General features: G+C 33.1%; 1 long non-coding RNA gene across 1 annotated transcript in view; it reads right to left on the bottom strand.

Moving 5' to 3' along the window:
- LOC105147663 (uncharacterized) overlaps window positions 1-23,047 on the bottom strand; it is a 33,234-nt gene extending 10,187 nt beyond the window's left edge. Inside the window, exon 1 of the long non-coding RNA XR_846329.2 lies at window positions 22,913-23,047. This is a non-coding gene — a long non-coding RNA (uncharacterized LOC105147663). The remainder of the gene's footprint in view (window positions 1-22,912) is intronic.
- Between the last annotated feature and the right edge of the window lie 318 nt (window positions 23,048-23,365).

Below are 23,365 nucleotides of genomic sequence, written 5' to 3'. Positions count from 1 at the left end.
CTTTTGCGGGGGCTGAGAGACCGCCGTCCCGCGTCGACCTCTTAATGATAATTGGTCCTATTTCTAACGAGCCTCTCGAGGACCGGCAGCATGACATTGATTTAAATAATCCATGGGGTCGAACGAACGCCTTAATTAGGTGGGCTACGTTCAGTATGGCTACGTACCTGCTGTTTGTAATCCAGAAATACGGCGCGAGAGGGACAAAAGTACGGAAAGTTTATAAATCTGAGATGCGAATGCATTAATACTTAATACTTGAAGCAATGCGTTACCTTTTAGTTTTTAACTATCTAATCTACTCTTCACTCAAAATAGACGTACATTCAGCAGTTATCTCTAATTTTAATTCAATAAATTTGCAAGTATCATGAATATACGAGAAGAACTTTCCTGAAGATATCTACAGATTGAGCTAAATACAGATTTGAAAATAATTTATTGGACTATTAAAAGAATTATAGAAATTTCAAATGCCATGAGCTTGCAAAATATGAAAAGTTTTAACATTCTATCAATCAGTTTTAAGTGTCATACATAAATTATGTTTTGATGGTCTACTAAAATTATTTTTAGGTCTGTATCTAGCATCTAAATTTTTAACAAAATTGGTCTTCCTGTGAAGTGATGTAAAAATATTTTTAATATTTAAATCTGTACGTGAAAAGAATAGTTGTGTAAAAGTATAAAAATTTGACTAGATACAGATCTGAAAATAATTTTGTTGGACTATCAAAATAATTATACAAGCCGCTCAAGCTTAAATATAAAAATTTTTTGCAGCATTGCTTACCATGTTTGAAATTTTTACGTAATTATTTTAGCTCAATTATAGTTCAACAAAATTACTTTAAGATCTGTATCTAGCTAAATTTTTTAATATTTTAGCAAAATTGTTCCTTTTTTTATTCAAAATGGAATTCATTTAACAAACTTATCATGCTGCTTCGAGAGAGGATATTTTATTGCAAGTTCAATAGTTGCACAATAGTTTTAAAAACAAAAAACATTTTAAATGTCCCGCATCCACATTCGTTGCGGATTCGCGAGTCCACAATGTGGCTGCTGATATGCAATTACATATATGAATACTAAAGAGAATACGACACATTTTATTATTAACTATTACCACATACTATATAGTGTATTGTCTGTTTTTAGTGCAATAATGTATCTAGAAGTTTACTCTCAACAACTCATGTATTTTCTGTGATTTGTAACTATCAAACAATTTGTAAAGTATGATGTTAGAGATTCATACTACTTAAATTTTCAAGAAGACTGTGAAAATCCGAAAAGAAGTAAATTTATTTCACGCAATCTCCGCGAATCAACCCATTCTCCGCTTCATTCGACAGCGAAGCGATGACACGCGCGCCCAACGAAACACGGAAGACCGAAAATGTGCTGAATCGTCGAAGACCTTTCGCTTCTCGCCACGAATGTCGTTCACTACTCCAAGACCATAAACCCCCTGAGCAGGATACGTAGCTTGGTGGAAAGTAATTTCCTTGCCAGTCGTAGAAGTTTCTCTCGCGAGGAAAAGTCACGGTGAAGTATTTCTTTTTCCGTCAGAATCGCGATCGTCTTCGATGTCATTCGAAAGAAAGTTACGATTACTGATCTCGTATGCCGGATGACTATTTCGAGTTGTAAGTTTTTCAGGAGAGTATAAGTGATATCGATGCATTTAAGTGATGTACAAAACTACGTTACGTTATACATGTTTATTGATCATACGTTTACATATCGTGTTTTATTGAAAATGGAATCGCATCAGTTTCTATTAAATGTTATACCTTGATATATTTATTCTCAATGAATAATCAATTTATTATACCGATGCATCTATCGATAAAATATTGGATAGCATTATAATCATGGCGCAGATATATGAATAAAATACGCGACTCGATCGAATCGCGGTAAAGTGCGGCGATATGCAGCAATGTGCGGCGTTACTCCGTAAAATTTATGAAAACCACACTATAACATTCTTATATTAAGGTTCGTTCCGGTTTATGGGCTCATAAACTTGGCATATACCGCATCAGATGCATTATAATACCGTGTACAAGCTTCATGGGCTTTGCCCGACAATGTGCTGTCTCAAGTAACAACTAGAAATACGCGAGTATAATAATGATGTGCCGTATTATGGTCCTATCACGATTACTCCAAATCGACTTTCTTTTCGAGAACTTGTGGAACCTGCGAAAAGAGAATTTTCGTGAAAATCCAGCTCGCAGATAACGATAATTATCGGAATAAATGAAAAGTAGAAATACGTGGATATTCGTTGCCTGTGTGATATATACGATTATTGATTTTAAAGTTTGACGCTCAGTGCAATATGTGATTTAATATTTGAGAGTTTCAAAAACCGATGGATCGTAATAGAGGAAAATTTCGCATCAGTTTTGTACGTAATAACCGAAAGCCAATGGGACATGAACCCCAGCGGAATCTCGATGGAATATGTTTTCGTGACAACCGGCCTCAATATCCGGCAATAATTCAGCGGGCACCTTCCGAAAGAAGAGCTTCCGCTTCGACGACTGCTAGCGAACTTTGAGGATACCTGGAGGATTTCCGAGTCCGTCGACAGACACGACCCAACGCGGCACATCGGAGATGGAGGAGGTATATCGATAAATATTTATGGAGATATTCGTAAAGTTAAACGAAATCCAATAATAGAGAATTTTTCAGCCCGCCTCGATTATAGGTATCCGTTGTATAATCGCCATAGCAGCGCTTACGGTACTAAACGCTTCCTGCGATCTAAACTGTGTGATAGGGCATTTTTCGATCGAACGTCTTAGGCTATACTCTTTTCTCACGTTTACATCGAATTATGTACCGCGCCTTTTTTTGAAATCAGCACGCTTCGTTTTCAAGCTCATTTTCTTGCTCGAAAATAAGTCGTGACCGCTTCCATTTCACACGATGTATATAAGGAATAAATATACCGAGAATAAAAGGAATCCTTAAACTTTTATAATATTCTATACGTAATAAGTCAATGATATATCCATACAATTTACTAATTTGTTTATTTATAACCTCGGTAAAGCGATACCAGATTTGGTTAATTCAGATTATATATAAAATGATAATAATTAGATCTGCTCATCTGTCGTCGGTAACGCGATGTCAATGTTCGATAAATAGTTAAATTTCAATTCGATCCGTGCGGAAATCACGGTTAATTATATTGGGGAAAATTCAAATTGGAATATCAATATTAGGATTGTCTAAACTACATCTTGGTAGATATTAAATCGAATTAATATTGTAGCGACTTAATGTCATTACTTTTGGTAATACCATATTCTTTCATCATAATGAAATTGTTAAAATATTATTTTTAAAAATATCAATCCTAAGATTTTACGATTCTCGTGCTTTTTCTCTGTTAATATTACGTGATAAGATATATCGCGACGCTACTAGGTGTCCTTCTCCCTCGTAAATCGAGCGATATTTAAAAGTCAAAAACTCGAGTATAATAAAATCGTGTACGTGGAAAAGCGTGGACGGAATATGACGATGCGACCATATGACGTGCCATATACGCGTAACGATGGTGAACGATGTAATAAAAACAAGAGCTTCAATATCCAACGTTCCTTTTCGTTACTTCGGGAAATTCAGGCGATTCGACGGATCGTGCGCAAGCTCCATTAAATGGCGATTCTTCCGGGCGTTTTAACGTACTACTGAATATAAAAGGATGGTTGGTGCTTAATCTCCTTTTTTAATCTCTCGAGACGCTGACCCACTTAACGCGAATAGCCTTATGAATCACTGTCGGATTACAGTAACCTTTTACAAAGATCTGCAGTGAACGTTTCCGAACCATTGATGATATTTTAAGCAGAGGAGACTAAATGGATAACAAATCTTTTACATAGATTAAAGCAAGCATTTATTTGACAATTCAATAATAAGAAATAAAAGTAATGGCCATAACGGTCAAAGCTAGATCTTTAATGCTTAAATAATTCAATCTGAATTACTATACTATGGCTGTGTTCCAAAATTTACTGCCAGTACTGAAAATCTATAGTTTACGTTATGTGCACTATATAGGTTTTTAGTACTGGCAGTAAATTTTGGAACACATCTTATATATGTACATGCATATATACCATATTTGTAGTCATTCGAACTGCGCGCCGAATTGGTTTTTCGGAACGTTTTTGTAAACGCAATTAAATTATACTGTAATAATATTACGAGTTACCTAAATTAACTAGCAATTTTAATAATTTAATGCTTAATCAGGCATCCTATTAGAAAAGTGTTAATATCCTGAAAAACTACAAATAAATTTATTGCGAAAAATATTAATATTCCTTGGTCGGGAGTCGAACCTGAATCTCTTGTATTCCGTACGAGCGTCCTAAGCCTTTAGACTATCGAAGCCTTAATAATATTCTTCGCAAAAATCAGGGTATGTATGGAAACGTCTTTTTCTTTTAAGCGATAACATTTTAAGTAATAACATAAACAATAAGAATCTACATTTATTCGACGTCGTTAAGGTAATGAGCAACGTCAAGAAATACTTTTTTAAATTTAATAAGTAATTTTATATTTAATGCTTCCTGAGAAAACAGACGGAGATGGCTGTTACGCAAGAGCGTTGACTAGACGAATCCGTATTCTCCGATTGCAAAGCGAAGCCATAGCGAATGTGAGATAGCCTCGTGGCTACGACAACGTGGAGAGCAGGTCTCGCTCGTGGAAGCAGAATTTGAGGTAATCGGTTCTCACTCAGCCACAGAATACCTACAGCGCACAGTCGAGTGCAGGGCGTTATTACCTCGGTGTCCTGACACCGTGTACCTATAGGCGATGCACTTAACGTTAACAGTGAACCAAGTAATGGCTCGACGGTGCACCAATAAAGGGGGGAAAGCCACGCCTCGCCCCTGTCGTCCGTCATTTCCAACAAAGCGTCCCGACATCGCTGATTGGAATCAATCGCCAACAGGAACAAGCCGCGAGAATGGCCCCGGTCGAAATATCGAGCCGTCACACGCTTTTTACGACGTACGGCTGTCGTTCGCGATTTACGTACGTATGGAAACAGGGATTCTCTGAAAAACGGACAAGCACCCTTGCGGTCGCGATTGTTGCCGGGCGTTTTGAATTTCCGCCGACGATTTCAAACATCTCATATTTTTTATATTCCCATTTCATTTCGTCTCCCCTTTGACACCAGTGACACATTTGATGTAACCGAATTTTCATGTCTCTCAATGTTATTTTCTGTATACAAGAAACAAGTGTAAAGTACAGAAAACCACGCAATATGGGTAGTTATTAACTTCTTTTGTTACATTGATATGACAGCGACAGTAAAATAATAGCGATAAAAAAAAGATACAAAATAGAACACAGAAACTACGTTGGAGAACATTTCTCTATTACCAGTCAATCTCTTGACATTCTCGATGATATTCAGATTTGCTTCATCAACTCTTTGAAATTTGCATTACGAATATTTATGTACGTACAAGACTAAAGCCGAGAGTACCTTAATGAAAGTATCTTCCAAGATGAAGATCGTCATAAACTTCTGGCCAGTTCACGCCAAGAAGCTCTTACAGACGGTTTTTACATTTCGGTAGAATCACGACAGTGCGGGGTAAGAATAAATCGCTTCGTATATCTCCGAGAATTCGGTGAGGAAGAGGGCGGGAGATGCTGTGCGTTTAATAAACGTACAATGGTCTTCGGTACGGAACAGCATGTATTCGGCGTGCAAGTTTCGGTGTAAGCACGCGTCTCTTATAGCGGCATGAAATTTCACGAGATTAAAAATTCAGAATATACCTAACTTGCGAAATATACGAGCGGAGGGTAAAGGCTTCTCCTTTGCCTCGTGGCACCCCCACGATTTTTCCCTATCTCCGAGCTAACAATTACGCCTTTCGCGAATTATGATACAATCGCGAGAGAGCGAGAGAAAGAGAGAAAAAGAAGAGGGGAAGTGTGGAAAGGGCGCATCTTTCCACAGAGTGAAATTAAGAGGGGCTGAAAGTCGTACCGGTGGACAGGAGTATATATACAATGGAAACGAGAATTTACGAGTGCAATTTCATGCGCGTTTTGTCACGTTATAAACAAATCTGTTAGAAAAGTAAATTATAGAAGATATATTCCTGCGAAAGTGAATCTTGATTTTTAAATATTATTTATATGCTCGGAAACGACAATTTTGCTGAAATATAAACTAAAAATTTAAGTAGATTATATACAACTGTGAAAATAATTTTGTTGGCCTATCAAAACGATTATGTAGGATGTTTAAAGTAGTTCCTAGAATCTTTTCCGTGTGAAAATTTGTACCATTACACTAATAAATTTGATATTCAACAAAAGATTATTGTATCAGCATAATAATATAATAATTTTGTGTGTAAATTATCGATACATTGTAAAATACAATCACATTAAAACGCAGCACAACGTTGCGATTCAACTCCACTAAGTCATAAATTATTTGAATTATATTTTATATCCAGCGGGCGTGTATTATGAAAATGAAAAAAGGTTTGCTACGTAAGACATATTTTAACGGATGGCAACTCCAAGTCCACCTACGGCATTATATCTCAGATCCCCTCGCAAAATTCGCATTATCATCCCGCGAATTCGCCGTACCATGATGGTACGACGCAATTAAACAAAAGCTTCATTCTCGCAGAGAAAGCGCAATACCGAAATGTCTGCATCCACCCTTTGGTCAAACTCCCTGATTCGCTCCCTTCCGTCGGTTTATTAATGCGCATTGCCAGCATGCCAACGTAACCAAAAATTTTCCGTACGATTTAACGAATTTGTATTACCGGAAACGGTCAATGGAGAAAGTATGTCTGTGCAGACAGTTTGTTGGTGGTTTGTGTTAAATTATGAGATCTTCTGAATATATAAGTCATTGTATAAGTCATTATAATAGACTTCTAACGCAAAATATATATTATTCGTTTAATGATTTAAATTGTGAAAATATAGCAGTATGACAATATATAAAACTATAATATAAATGTAATTCAAAAATAAAAAGAAAATGTCTGAAGCATACATAAATATACATATATCGAATATAAATACATGAGAAACAGAAAAACGTCTGTCAGCTTCTTAGCGCGCGAATGATAATAAGTCTCAGTGTGAAATGGCTCTAAAAAAAGATTCTAAGATTATACACTACTCACATTCGTATTCAGCTAGACCTTATATTTAAGACTTCCTCAAATTTATCTTTAAATGCTCAGAAGCCAATAAAATAATTTGTAGAGCATTTGAAGATAAATTTAAGGAAGTTTTAAATATAATATAAGGCCTGACTATGAATACATCAGTCTCAGTTTCTCCGACAAAAAATATATATATTTAATGTTTTATAAAATATCTATGTTAAAAATATTTTATATTTTTCATTTTGAACTATTTTATTTCAAACTATAGATATTAATATACGATCAATATAAAACGAGTTCTCTTTATTTGAATGATTCGATGCGACGCGGCGAGTCGTATATTAATCCGCTTTATATCAATCGCAAAACGATAGGCAAATTACATTTAAACCAAAAGTTCAAAGAGTGATACGAGTTATATGTATTTAAATGTAAGTATTATTAAAGGAGTAATTATTGCCTGTAAATACCGTGAAATAATAATTTATAATTTCTCTTCTCTCATCGCTCTTTTTATTTTAAGTGAATTAATTACGCGAATTATCTGCTTCGATAAGCAGTCATCGCCTCTCGATATAAATTCTTAATTACGCGAGCTAATTATTTACTGTAACAATCACGAGGTTTGATATTTCCTAGTACTTGCCGCGACCACATTTCAAGGGATAATATGACACACAGAACAGTTCGTGCAAGTACTTGCTAGCTTGAGTTTCACTGTAAATGATAGCGCGGCAACCTAATGTAAATACAACTCTGTCACGATGGTTACATGTTGTAATAGCAAACATTAAGGTCGCACGCCAGGAGAATATTATTGCCGCAAAATATTTAATACCTTATAATATAAAATCACGATAAATGTATTATGTTCTTTGCGATAAATGAGCTGTTATTTTACAGTTTATTTACACTTCATTTTGTGAATTGATTATCATCGTCTAGATAACAATTAATATTGTTCAATTAAAAAGCATTTTGAAATGGAAATATTATTAGTTGTTAATTGATGAGAAAATTTATTTCAATCTGATTAATATGTACATAAATATGTGTTTATTAAAGCTCTCTTTTGATGATCTATAATTTGTATCAAAATTTATACAATAGAATTTTATTTATATTTGTATGCCGTGTAATATACATTTGAGGACGATCAGAATATACACACACGTATAAAAATACATAATACATAATCAAGATTTATGATATATAAAATTGTAGATAGAATTCTATCTTGAAATTTGTCGCAAATTATAGAATATTAAAATGAGCTTGATATAATAAACCGTTTGACTATTATGCATTAAATTTTTCTTAATAATCATAATAATTGACTAATAATTTTAAAAAATTTACTAATTCATTTAAAAAATTATTCTATTAGTTAAAGAATAAAATTTATTTTTATTTTGCTAAAAAAATGATTTTAATGTTTTAAAAGTACATTGGATTTCAATTTTTTCATTGTGAATAAATATTTCCTTCTCAGACCTTTGAAAAGATATTACAAGATTAAAATTATTAAAATATATATATGTATTCAAGCTTTCCTTACAATTATTAAATTGCTAAGAAATGGTTTAGTAAAAAATAATTTTATTTAACGCGATCGATGTGTATATAATGATGACTCGAAGGAGCTGTTTAGTATATCTGTTAGATTATCTACAGATAACTTCACTCTAGATACTCATTCATCGAGAAATAATCTTAATACACATCAAACTTGAATAGAACGATAAACTTTCGAAACGAGATCGATTCGTTCGAACGAAATATCGAAAATAAGAAGTTAGTATCATAAAAAAATATTATATAGAAAAAAACTGTACGTATGTAAATGTGTGCAGATCGCGTATTTCCAATTTTCGCTTGCTATGTTTGCACGCGATCGTGGCTAGTTAACTGCGGTTATAACATTCGTCGGAAAGCCGTAAGGCAAGAAATAATTGCGGAACTCGGAAAGCCATTTCTTTTCCATGACTACCAGGTAACAACTACGTAGGAAAATTGCCTGTAACAATATTTATGATAAAATCGGAGGCGGATATAACGGGGAAAGTTTCGCGAGTAATTAGTGATTGCGAAATAGCGAGAACGTGAAACGCGTAATTGATGATTTTCATCGAGTACGATGCCAATCGAGGCTTTATTATTATTTTTAACAGTTGGGAGGAATGTAAACAACAATCGTAGAAGAAGGAGAGAAAAAGAGAGAGAAAGGAGCGTGAAAGAGAAAGATAGATCTATAAATTCATGAAGTACATCGAGAAAAAGATATTTAAAAATTTATTTATAGGATATCATGTTTATTTTACTAAAATAAATTTTTATTTAAATATGACGAAATAACATTTTATTTCTCACAAATAAACCATCTTTATTTTTTACAATTAAAAAGGGTTCGACTCTCAGCCGAGGCAATATTTTTCGCAATAAGTTTATTACAGTTTTTTAAGATTAATTTGGGAAATTTGGGAGGATTATTAATATTTTAAATTGATTGCGTTGAAAGTCCGACAACCATCGGCACGCAATTATCATTTCTGAAATTAATTCATTTTTATATTTATGAATATATATAATAGTTCAACATCTTAACATTCAGACCGTAGTGGCGCTTCGTATTTAAAGTAATGTAATAAGATATATTTCACAGAAATGTATATTTCATCACAGTCAAATTTTTTCATAATTAATAAATATCAAAGAAAACTTTACAAGTAAAATTTGCTTTTGAATATTTTGACTTTTTTCAGTATAAGTTTGATTAGTTTGGAAGTAAAAGTTCTGTCAATTATGTGAAAAAAGGCTACTAATGAGATTAGAGACTTACTTTTAAATAAAGTACTGCAATTTGGCGTCAATCGATGGAAGTTTTTGCAGTTGCTGTTAAATGTTATAACAAGCAATAAACTCGATGCGACAAGATGTATCGTTAGCATAAAAATGTATTTATTTTTGCGTCTGGAGATTCAAGAGCTTTATTTAAAAAATGTTCTCATAAATTGAAGATAAGTTTTTTTAATGCTTATATTACATAATCGTTTTTTCATAATGTTATATGAACAATATTATGCTGATTAATTGTAATTTCTAATTTGTTTGCCGGGAAGATTTTATTTGTTATATGCAAGAAGAGTTATGTGCAAATAACATAGAATATATCAAGAATTGAAAATCTTGAGAATTATTCTTATTATGAATAATGTTTATTTTAAATGTTAATAAGATAAATGATTCAATTAATAACAGTGTCCCAATTAGTAACATTCATACCCTTTTTCTCAATAAATCAATTAATATAGATCCAAATTTGGTCTAAAAAATGTGTTAATGTTCACAATTGTACACATTATTTATTATAACAAATTTTGAATAAAATTAAATGTTTTGTGCTAAAATATTATAATTATAAGCATGCTATCACGATGACAAATTAAATGCTTATTAATATCTGTGAGACGAGAACTATATCGATGGTCCTTTTGTCGAATGATTCTAATTGTTATTAAGCTATTGCTATTAAGTAAATAAAAGTAAAAACCCAAAGTTAAATAGATATTAAAGAACATTGTGAATAAACTGAAAATGTCACAATAATACATATTTTTTAGTTAATATATGTGTTACTAATCGGTACTAAAATATTTGTTTGTCTTCATTACTGACAATCCAAACAAATATGACATAAAATGATAAAAACTCCTTCCTATTTTTAAAAAAAGTATACAATTTATAAATATCAATCATTATTAAATTAAAAAATAGTATCAATATCGTGACTTCCAAAATTTAGAAAATTGATACAAATGAGTTTCTAATTCATAAATGTTTAAATCAATAGACACTCATGATTTTGTGCCAATTTGTGATAGTCGGTACAGTTCCTAAAAAATGAAAATAAAATATATGAAAAAGATATGTAAAATATATCCTATAAAAATATATGTATATAAAATATAAAAAAATATGTAAAGTATCCTATAAAATATATGATAAAGATATATGTATTACAGATACTTTTTATTTTTTTCAAAAATATTCAATATAAAAATTGGTAATAAAAGTTTAAATTTTACATTTATATTTATATTTATTATATATACTAGATATCAAAGGAGCAATATTAACATAATCCTTTAAATAATATTAAATAATATTTTGTTACTTTTAACTTCCATCTGATCGTGAGTCAAAATATAAATCAATCCATAATGTAAATTAATCCATTTCTATGATTATTTTAAAAGTAAATCTCGTATTCATAACGTATGCACTTAATAAATAATAAACTAATTTGGAGTTAAATTTAATATATTTTCTTGAAATAAATTGTTTAATTTTATTTTAATTAAATTAATAACATTAAGTAGGAGTTGTAATCTATAGATACGATTAAAAATAATTTTGGTATGGATATAATTAGATATAATTTGTACAGTATGTCACAATTTAACGGTGTGTTATTAAAAAAATTTCTATTTCTATGACGTGTTAATAATAGGGACGTTGTGTTTATATCACTTATCAGTGATATAGATCAACCATGGTATATGACATAAATTGGGACAATTTTAAATAGATACATATGTCACTAAATGGTGACATAGAAACATTAATTTAATAAGTAAATTAAGACTTTTTAAGAAAATAAGAAAATTTAATTTTGTCATAATCTTAAATGTCTAAATTTCCCCAAAAAATTAATTTTATGTATCTACTTATTGTGACATACATATTGATAATTTATTAATTCTTTTTCGTCAAGATAACTTCGTCACTAATTGAGACATTTATCTTATTTATTTTACATAATAATTTAATAATTTAAGATTTAATTTTGTTCTTCATTTTTTCCAATAACGTTATTTTATTTTTTACGTGCTATTGTATACCAAGTATTGTTTACGTGCTATTATATACCATTTTATAAAAATATTAACTATTTGTAATTATATTTTGATTAGTTTGCATAAATAAATAAATTTTTACTTTATTTATTCATTACTATTCCTTAAATTTGACCAGTATATTACATCCCATGCATTTTTTAGACCCTTTCATTTCACATTTTATATTTTTTTATTACTGACGTGCACTTAAATTTTGGCAACTTTTATATATTGGATATTTTAGCTAACATATTCCTTAAGAGTTCAGCATAAATTTAAAGTCTTCATATGCATTTATATCGAAGTAATGTTAATTTAAAAACCAGTTCCATATTCTATGCTTTTACCATATGTAACGAATATATGCACCGAAAATGAGTTATCTAGATACTGCACGGAAAGAATGATTTTGCTAAAAAATCTAAAAATATAGCTAGTTACAGACCCAAAAATAATTTAGTTATTAGAATCTCAAAATAAAGTAGAATGTCAAAATTTTTTGACATTCTAGCAATCAGTTTGAGTGTTCTATCTAACATTTAACGGTCTAACAAAATTATTTACAAATTTGTATCTAGTTAAATTTTTAGATTTTTCAGCAAAATCGTTCTCTCTATATGTTACTACAGACAGTATTTAATATCGCTCTGTCATGCATGAGAATACACGTAAGAATTTCTATGATGTTATTAAGGGCGCTTTACATCTCTTACATCACTTACGCGTGTGTGCTCTTACATTTTTTCCCGATGTACATGTACACCTAGGAGAATGCAATTACTGATGTGCCTACGAGACTCGGGAGAGGTAGATGCGGCATTTATCGGGACGCTTCTGCTGCACGCGCTCCGATCTACGGGGATTCAAAGCGACAATAATGGCGAGAAATCGATGCCCCCTCGCGTATGCGAGCATACGCGTCCGCGGTACGCGTAATAACGCGTAATAATGCGCGGCTACATACGTAGGAATATTATCCGGCGTATATTATCCACACAGCATACCAGACGGCGATGACTACGGGGGATCGAGTGCGCGCTCTCTCCCCATCTCTCTCTCTCTCTCTCTCTCTCCTCCCCCTTTTATCTGTCTGTCTGTCTCTAGGTATCATCATTCCCATTTCGAGATTAGCGCAATTATCGGCCCATCGATCAGCCTTCTTCTCCTACGTATGGAGTACAAGAAGAGTATGAATACTGTCCAGGTTAAACTATCCCTCTGTTAAGAATAGACGTGTGATCGAATAAAGAATAATAATTTAGAAAAAGCACAGAGTAATAAAGACCGCTTTAAATGATATAATATTTTGAAACGCCTTGATTTCATAATCGCCAATACATCGTTGCCGCTCACGCCAACTTTCATTGCTTTTCCGATACAAGCTGAATAGAAGCGAGCGACAACCGACTAAACGACCGTCCGCAAAAAACCGATTTTCAAAGCCAGTCGTTGCGCTGTTCATTAATCAACGAATCGTATGGTCGTCGAATCTCTCAATACCTCAATGCACCGGGGCAAAAAAAGGACAATCGCCATAGTTTGCACGGTATTTCCATTGGCAAAGTTTGCGAAGTGTCTCGACTACGAATTCCTCGGCGCTGCATCACGGCACTGGATCTCGGAACAAGATTACGAGAGCAGTTAACGATATTCGGTGCGGATTGTGGGACCGAACTAATCTGATAACCAGTAGGTCGCATCGGTCGTCCTTCCATCTGCCGGTTCTCCCGTTCTCTGTCCCGCTCGACAGGACGGGACGTCCGATCAGGTGGGTTGCGTCGGATGACGTCGGATTACTGGCATGGTAGACCGACCAGTGCAGTGTCTGGTTTTCCATAATTAACGTCCGTACGAAGGATCCGTTCCTAAAACAACTGGACTTGCGCGTGTACGGACTATTGTGGAATCGTAGAATAGTCGATTCCACAATTCGATTTGAATAGTATTCATGTGCGAGCAGAAAATCCAAACGGAGTATAATAAATTGTCGTTATACGTTACTATTTTTGATCGCTCAAAATTTTAATTTGATTCTCGATACTCTACGCTGCATTTCAATTTATATTCGAGCATATTATTCTTTCGTTGGAATAAAATTTTCTCTGCTTCTAAAATTACGTATTCTATTAAGAAGAGTTAAATTTGAAATACTCTCTTTCTCTAATAAGAGATTATACAAAAATATAGTCTAAAATAATTAGCGAAGTGGGAAACGCTATTGTTACTTTGGTATTTTGGGATCTCGATTGTTCGTACCTTAATCCGACCCTGGGTTGACCGATCGGGCCGAAAGTCATCCGTAGTAGCCTAGCTTTACTCTCGGTTCGATAAGTTAATCTCGGCTGTCTACTCCTCCGCATGCTCGTGACGCTCGTGACATTGCCCTTTGATTTATTAGAACGTCGATCAACCCCACGCGATGGACCGTATCGAATTTCGAATGCGACTGTTTGCCTGTCTCTCGATATGCCTGAAGTTTACCTACGCATGGCGATACGACAGCACGAAGAGTAAAAAGACGAGACATTCAACCACGTTAGATTTATGTGTTTACCAAGTGAATCGCTAACTCTTGTCGTTTTCAGTATTTTTCGCGTGTTTAAACAGAATGAGGAAGTCATAAATAATTTGGGAGAGTGGATTTAATCATTTTAATTGAGCTTCTGCATTTTAGATATACTGACCTTATATTTAAAATTTTTAATATTTAATATGTTTTCCAATGCTTTCAGTTTTAACTAGCTACACATACGCTGCGTAATATTTCACTAGAATTAAACTAACAAATTACGTACGTCGATAACTGGGTTTCCGAATTTATATACGCTCTGCTCCATTTATTAAAAGCAACATGCAAAAATAATGAATATTATAATTCGAGAGACGAGCGCACTGTTGCAAATCAATATTTAAATTAATAAGATTCTTTTTGAAATTAATATTTATATGTACATTCGTATTAATATATACTTCTCTCACGATCGAAACCTCATAATTCAATAATTTGAATAATTTGATTTGTAGTATTTATAATTGCGGTTAATTAAATTTAATATACTATTTATCCAATTAGCACAATTCCAATGCTTGACTGAATGTGTAGCAATGTGTATGGCAATGAATATATTTAATTGCTAATATCATGGTATATGAGAGTTATAATTATTATATGAGATCGTACAAATCGCGTAAAACTTTTTATTCATTTGTAATATATCTTGTAAATATATATTGCATGATTCTTGATAAGAGATGGATTTGGAATAATTTGCATATTTCATCTCTCTCTCTCTCTCTCTCTCTCTCTCTCTCTCTCTCTCTCTAAATTAATTCGCGTGCACCGAAGCAGTCTTTATGATAAATCTCGTTATACAGGATCTATGCGATCTGCGTTAAGTTAACACAGGATAGGAATAATTGCGCCCGCCACCAGGAGTTCCGATGGGAATCCTCGAGGCAATAGGCACCTCGAAAACTCATCGGGTATGTAGATATCAATAAAGGGGATTCTAGACTGGGCCGTAGCATCCGACGTGCTCGATTCGATCGGCTCGTTCTCAGCAATTCGCGGCATGCTCAGAACCGAGCAGCAATACCAGCCGCACCGAAACCGTAAGGGTTGGCGCTATGCCGACCCTACGGTTGAAGGGGGCAATAACATACCGTGAGTTGCCCCTGCAGCACTACGAATAATGGAGCCTCTCGACTATCCATGATTAACGTGGCAATAACGATTATTTATAGTCCTAAAACAATGTTTCACGCTGTCCACCCCTGTTCGTTTGCTCCTCTCGTTCGACTTTCCTTCTCCTCCTTTCTCTCTCTCTCTCTCTCTCTCTCTCTCGCTCTCTCTCTCTCTCTCTTTCTTTCTGTCACAAACCTGAAACAACCGTCAGTACTTTCCCCATGTCCGTCTCTAAAACGGATTTATGCAAAAAATTCCAAAACATGTCTCCGTGGGGACCTACTCCGCCTAATTAATCTAGCGAGACGAGCTGTGGGGGTATAGGAGGGTGCGCAGCTGCGATTGGAAAAGTGAAGGATTTAGCACGTGCGAAGGGGCTTTTATGAAAGTCGCGAAACAGATCCCTTTGTCCACACCACGATCGTAGATCACTGCTGTCCTCGAGTACAGTAATGGGAGGGAGGATATGCGGGACCGACAACGTATCTCGGCGGATGTAATATGGCGTATCGATCAACGAATGCCGCGAGAGAAAAAAACAACAGCAGAAATTTACTTATCTATAATTCTCATCAAAAGTAGATTTTGCTATGCAATGGTAAATGGAGTAATATGAAAAGAAGCGGAGGGAAAGCAATTGAATACATTTTACATTTATATTATAATATGCTTACAGTCGCGAGCAATTTTTTTATATTTTTTATTATACATATCCCTATTACAAAATAATTCTCAAAGCGAAAACGTATCCATAAATAAAATTCGTTCTTTTGAGCGTAAACTGGAGCAAGCTTCTTATAAATAAATATATGTTGCAAATATTATCTCCATATAAATAAATATTTATCTTGTGTTCAGCAATTTGATGCAAAATAATTTTTTAAACATTCTAGCTCACAGTCTATTTAACTTGCACCAGAAAGGTATATCATAATTTTCATGAGTTTTTTGACAAAAAAGACCTCTCGTCGTGATGATGCGTCATTTCGCCGACAAGCTGCGTGCATGTCCAACTCGGGAGTTTCTCTGGCGCGTTCAATCAGCTTATAGGAGAGATAGCAGACAGACGAAAAACCAGGCCAGATATTTTTCATCCTGTTTACTGTGTAGGGATACTTTTCACGGCGTCATTGTTTGCACGGGTCAGCAGCGGCATAGTAATATCTAGTCGTTTCATTCGCTCGGTCGAGGGCGGAATAAGAGAACGAAGCGTTTGGTCCGAGGAAAACATATCCATTTCCGTGGATAAGAGGGATGGTGAACGAAGAGGAAAGAAAACGGTGGAAATAAGCGGCCAATAGAGGAAAAGGAAGATATAGACGAAAGTAAGGGTGAGAATTCACCGGCCATCGACATTTCGCGCTCGATAATGACTTGCCGAAATTCCATTATTCCCTACATTCATCCTCTTTTCTTTTCCAAGATCGGTGTTCTTCCGTCCCGATTGACGAATATTATTTGCCATAAGAATTTTTCGAAGCGGAACAGACGAGTCCAACCGAATCCAACTGATCATTTCTATGCGGCCGCCGCGTCGACTCTCGCCGATGGAGCCGGAAACGGCGAGCAATTTCGCGAAGAATCCACAGAATTCAATGCATACCTATGGACTTCTACGCGAGGGAATGAATTAAACTTGTGGCTATTGACGTTTCGCGTACAGATGTTATTGATGATTGATCGAAGTGAGAGTGTGAGAGTGATTTACTTTGAATCGAAGAGTAATTTGAGGACCATTTAAATTTTTAAATATATTTGCTACTCGGTGTCTTGGGAAATGAACGAAAAAGGAAAAGTAATTCAAAAATTCTAGTTTTATTCTTCAAAACCCGATTTTTCAAGCTCTTGTGGACTTCACGCATTAAATTTAGCCGCAGATTGACGATTTTTTTGTTTGATGTTGCGAATAAAGATTTCCGTTTATTCTCACCAAAAAAAAAACTGAATTGGAGAGTTTCATCGGTGTTAGTCCGTATCATCAAGTGAAGCAACGAAAGACAAGCGGCACGGATGCGCGCAATGCCAACGACAAACGAATGTAAACGAGGCAGGGTGTGAAAACTCGACGTACGACGAGAGAGAGTTTGATAGTTGTTTACAAGCGTCTACCATTGCTGCTTGACTCGTTACTTAAGCGTTCGTGTCGTTCCTTTAGTATGCGAAATGTCTATTGTTATCTTGTCGTAATTCTCTCGTTAGAAACTTCTCTTCAAACACCATCTATAATTTCTGATATATACATGCGAAACATTACTCTTGTTTCTATATTCTATATTTAATATTTCCCTCGATTTTCCCCCCGTATTTAGAATCTATTCTTTCTCGTAAAGATTATTCCTAGAATTAAATAGTTTGATAAAGCAGCTCTACAATGAGATTTTAAAAGGCCTTAAGCCATAATAAATTGACCAATCACAGTCGATTGTGAAGACAATAATCGACTCTGAGATTGCTGTCAATGCTTAACTTAATTTTGTAATATCAGTACATCCTGTATACCATTTAAGCCGTAAATGGATGGTACAAATGAGTTTTTGGTAATTTTCTCACAAATATATGCCATTATGACATTCGTTATTCGAAGTTGAGTGGAAATATGTTTGACATATTCCGGTCCTGCTTTCGAAAATAATAAACGTTTTCATTGATTCGAGCAAACATGCGGAATAACTTCTGATATTTCAATAATATGAAAAATTCCCGTGAAATAGCTATGGCTATATGCGAGGGTGTGTTTTTTGGCCGTGGATGTTTTCATGCATCGCGTACAAATCGATTGTCAGAAGGGCGGCATTTAGCCGGGAATTGTTGTACCCTGCACTTTCCACGATTGCGTAAATTATTTCCATAATTTCTCTGGTCGTCCCGTGGATCTACTATATTTTTACGATAATGGGCTACCATTACTCTTTGTCTGTGTACTGACACGCGCTCGAGGTATAATAACCGATTTCATCTCACGCAGTTTCACTGCCACGAGATCGAATATATCTCTGCTATCTGTCTAATTCTCTACATGTCGTTTACCCATTATTTATGTTGCAATTGAAATTATGTTTATCATTATCATGTTCCATGTAAGATATCATATTGCGTTGATAAAAAATTACACAAATAAAAAGCTAGCATTAGGATTGCGGTGTTTAAAAATTCATGACGTAATTTTCAAGAATACACACACACACACACACACACACACACACACACACAATATTATATATATATATATATATATATATATATATAATTAATACATATATGGTATAATTGAAAATACAACATGAATAGAAAGCGAAGTTAAGCATATTTACCATTCTAATTAAAACATTGTTTCAATTTAAAATTTTAAAACATTCTCCTGAAAAGTTGCTAATTTTAAAATGTATCGCTTTTTTATCAACGTAGCGTATATCTCCGTTTAAAAATGCACTCAGTACACACATAACCATTTTATCGCTTATATATTCTTATTATCTTTAATATATTATTTCTTATTATTTCTTATTATCTTTAATATATTAAGAGGAAATTATATTAGCAGAAAATATTTATACACTGAAAGAAAAGATAAGTTGCTGCAGCAAATTAGATGGTAAAATATCGCATAGCATTTTTAATTGGCTGTAGCAGCTAATTTTTGTTTGCAGCAGCCAATTTTTGGTTGCGTTAGCCTATTCATAATGTCAGTATAGGATTTTCATAGCAACACAACCAAAAATTGGCTGCAACCAATTAAAAATGCTATGCCATATATTCAGCCAATTTTTTCTTTCAGTGTAGAAAATTGTTACCGCAATAATATGTTTTTTCTTCATTATTATTACAAAATAAATTAATTTTTAATAAGCTATATGTATCATTGAACACAAATGCAACAAATATTTAGTGTGTGGATCACGATGGAGCGATAAAGTGGTTCACAAAATCATCTACACAAAATTCGTCGAAAACAAAGATCCAAGTGTGACACAAGGCCATTAACAAGATTCCGATGGCCGTCAATTCGCATCTCACTCCTCACAAACGGCAGGATGTTAATTCGTTTTCACGGTAGACAGGGCCGCCAGGGTAGAACAACGAGAAAATCGATAAAACCAATAAGCCCCGGCAATAACGTGCTAATATCCTGAAGACCATTCTCGCCTGCAGCGCGTAACCTCCCCTTTTGCTGCTCGTAAAGTGTGTGAACGAACGTTCAGATTCCTTCGTAATTGTTCCTGCATGACTTGCTCCTGTCAATAGACCAAACTGCGGCGCAAAATAGACATAGAACGGATGGCGTCGCGACACTCATTTGCTATGTCGTGATTTTTACGTGAAATAGAAATATATTATTATAACCGAGCCATAAGCATAATCAGTCATAAAAAAAATGTCTAATGTTACAGGAAAATAATTAAGCACAGAAGAAACGAAAGTAAGAAAAATATGATATTTAAAATCATATAAGTTGAGAAAAGTTTCATGAGAAAATATACTTAATATAACATAGGAGAAAAATTTTCACAGAAAATATATGTAATGTAGCTGCAAGTTCTTGTTAAATGTATTTCATTTTTCAACATTTATAAGGGCTTATGATACATCGAGTATGGAAAAATATGATATAATTTTCCGCAAAAGAGAAAAAAAAACTTTATGAAATATAAAACTACTTTGCGGAATATAGTCCAATAATTTCTTTCTAATGTCAACAATCCGATCCTATCATCATGTGTAAGTTTTATTGAAGAGAGATGCGTGTAAATTTCTCTCATAACATATCTGACATATCAACTTTAACATGAAAGTTCTCCCTAAACTTCTCCTGCGATCCTAAATCGTGCAGAAACATATGTATATCTTAAGATAGAATATGTGTGACACTGCTAATTTATCAATTGCATTTGAGAAGAATTCGTAGATCCAAATTATTTTGTGAATTGCACCTTGTAATTATTTGTATTATTTCACGGACTTTTGCGATATATGCGTATGTTAGAAAAGACTAGCAATCAGTTTGGATGAATCGATGATTATATGAAATTAGCTACAATTTAATATGAGAATTCCACGACTATATATATAATAATATCTTTTCAAAATTGATTTTAAAAAAATCTTAATGCTAAGATTACATAATTTCCAAATAACGATTATCGTAAACGACCTCGACAGTTAATTATTATTTCGTATTAATTTTCGATTCTATGATCTTCAAAAATGTAACATTATAGTATCATATATTTGCGGAACATCTTATATATTACGTACATTCTTAATATTACAGAAAAGCTTTTTCTATTTTATCTTGCCATTATCTTTAAAATATTCTACGTTAGTGTGTTACATATCTATTTATCAGCTACTTTTAAATCATCAATTTAAATAATGGAAATATGCAATGGTAATTCACACACCTACTGAAAAATTTAATATGAAAATATAAATAGCAAAATATTCAATGCTAGTGTAACGTATTCGAGATAACAAAACGGTTGGCGCGCGGCCTCAATGTTTGTTATTGCAGCTATAGCAGATTATTGTTTACACAGAGTCGCCGCGCTGCCATTCGTGTGGTGGAAGTTGAACTGACAGGCAACATTGCAAGCTACTTCCAGTGTCGTCATATTATTACTTCGAAACACGATAGTTCGTAAATAAGTATTTTATAAATCTATGAGATTATTATAAATAATAACTTGATTAATATATAATTCAGCGTATTAAGACAATTGTTATTACATATTCCGAATTGGATTAGTCATTTAAAATACATTTAAGAAATCAAAGAGAGAGAGAGGTATTAAATTATCGTTTAACTACAATCCACAAATGATAATTAGCACACTTCAACGATACTTTCTTTCGAATTTATCTCATATTGCAATTTAAATTTATCACCATTTTAAATATAATTTAATCATTATCATTTCTAAATTGAGAACGCGAAATAACATGTGAATTATCGGATCGAATGATTCAAGTAGCGTGATATATCGATCGTTTGTTAATGATATTTTCTTGCATAAAAGAGTTAATTTTAGGAGTGACATAAAATACTGCACAATCGTCGTATTTTAATAATTATTTTCTAATTATACAATAATTAATTATATTTTCATCAGTGTAATATTAATTGCAACAAAAAGTCTGAGAAGAGAAAAAAGAATGACAGAGTAACGTTGCAAATAAGCGATCTAATATCATTTATACATTATTTGTTAATATTGACTGTATGATATTCCAGATATTTAAAATGAGAGATTCGATTGATTTAAATAGATTACTAGAGGAGAATTTTTATTTGTAAAATTATAAAAATTGATGAAAAATTATATTTAAAAAAGGTTCATGAAAATTTCATATCTTATTGTATAATATATTAAATATCTACAGTGAATGCAAAAAGTATTTGTACAAGAAAAATTTTTATTAAAAAATTCTTATTAAAAAATAAACTATAATATTATTTAGCAATTTACAATAATGAGTACATTTTATTCTAAATAAACGAAAGAGCTTTGCGTATTCTTAATCTTACAATTAGAAGCTTTTCTCGACTGTACGAACATTTTGCGCATTCAAATAGTATAATTTTTTATTTTTATTTATTTTTAAAAATATATTTGAATTATTAGATATCTTTTCAAGTAAAATAATTTTGAGGAATCTACAGTCTATTTTATTCTTTGTTAATAAATTGCTAATTAATACTTACTTTTTAAAAATAAAGTTTTTTTCAGAAGATATTTTCGTACGAATATATTTTGCACTTACTGTATATAAAAATCAGTAAAAAATTTATAATACGCGCAATAATAACTTTTTTTTACATTAATTACTTTGAGCTACTATAATTTGATTAATGATTTTATATTTTATATTTTAGGTCAACGTAATTTTATCTAACTTGCGACTTTGTAGTTACAAATTTATTGTTACAAGTTGATGAGTCATAATTAATTGAGTGGAAATAACCGTTTTCAGCGATGCTAACGAGTTCACAAACGAAATGCAAAGTATACGATAATATTCATCAAAATATAAGCAACAAAAAAATATTCGATATAATATTCGATTAATTCTGTAACACCTTATATAATACGTTAAATATTATTTAAATAACTTACCGGTGGCGAGACAGTTGGCATACGTAGTTCGGAATTGTTTACGCACTCGGCAATCCACACGCCGCGCTTCACTATTGTTTACAAAAAGTCGCCGCGCTATCATTCACGTCCCGACAATCAAACAGATAGGTATTTCGAACGAACTGCTCTTGTATGTACAATAATTACGTCTCGAAACGTGATGTAGTAACGAGAATGCCACAGGTATCAGAAAATAATTTAATTTTCTATTAAACGTTAAATTGTCTCCATAACTGATGCCCGTTTCTACCAATATAGTTTAATTTTAATCTCGACTTAACTAATTCTTCCTTTTTTTAAGAATTAAAAAAAGATGAAGAGTAAATCGAAATGAGATTAAAGTTTATCTACATTGAAACGGTTTGATTTTGCTAATAACTTGATCCAGTTAGCTTTATTTTGTGTAGACACAGTGAAAGAAATAAGGAATTA

Source organism: Acromyrmex echinatior, chromosome 19 (genome assembly GCF_024713525.1).
Source record: "Acromyrmex echinatior isolate Ae372 chromosome 19, ASM2471352v2, whole genome shotgun sequence".
Classification (NCBI taxonomy): domain Eukaryota; kingdom Metazoa; phylum Arthropoda; class Insecta; order Hymenoptera; family Formicidae; genus Acromyrmex; species Acromyrmex echinatior.
This window is presented reverse-complemented; position numbering and strand designations above follow the sequence as displayed.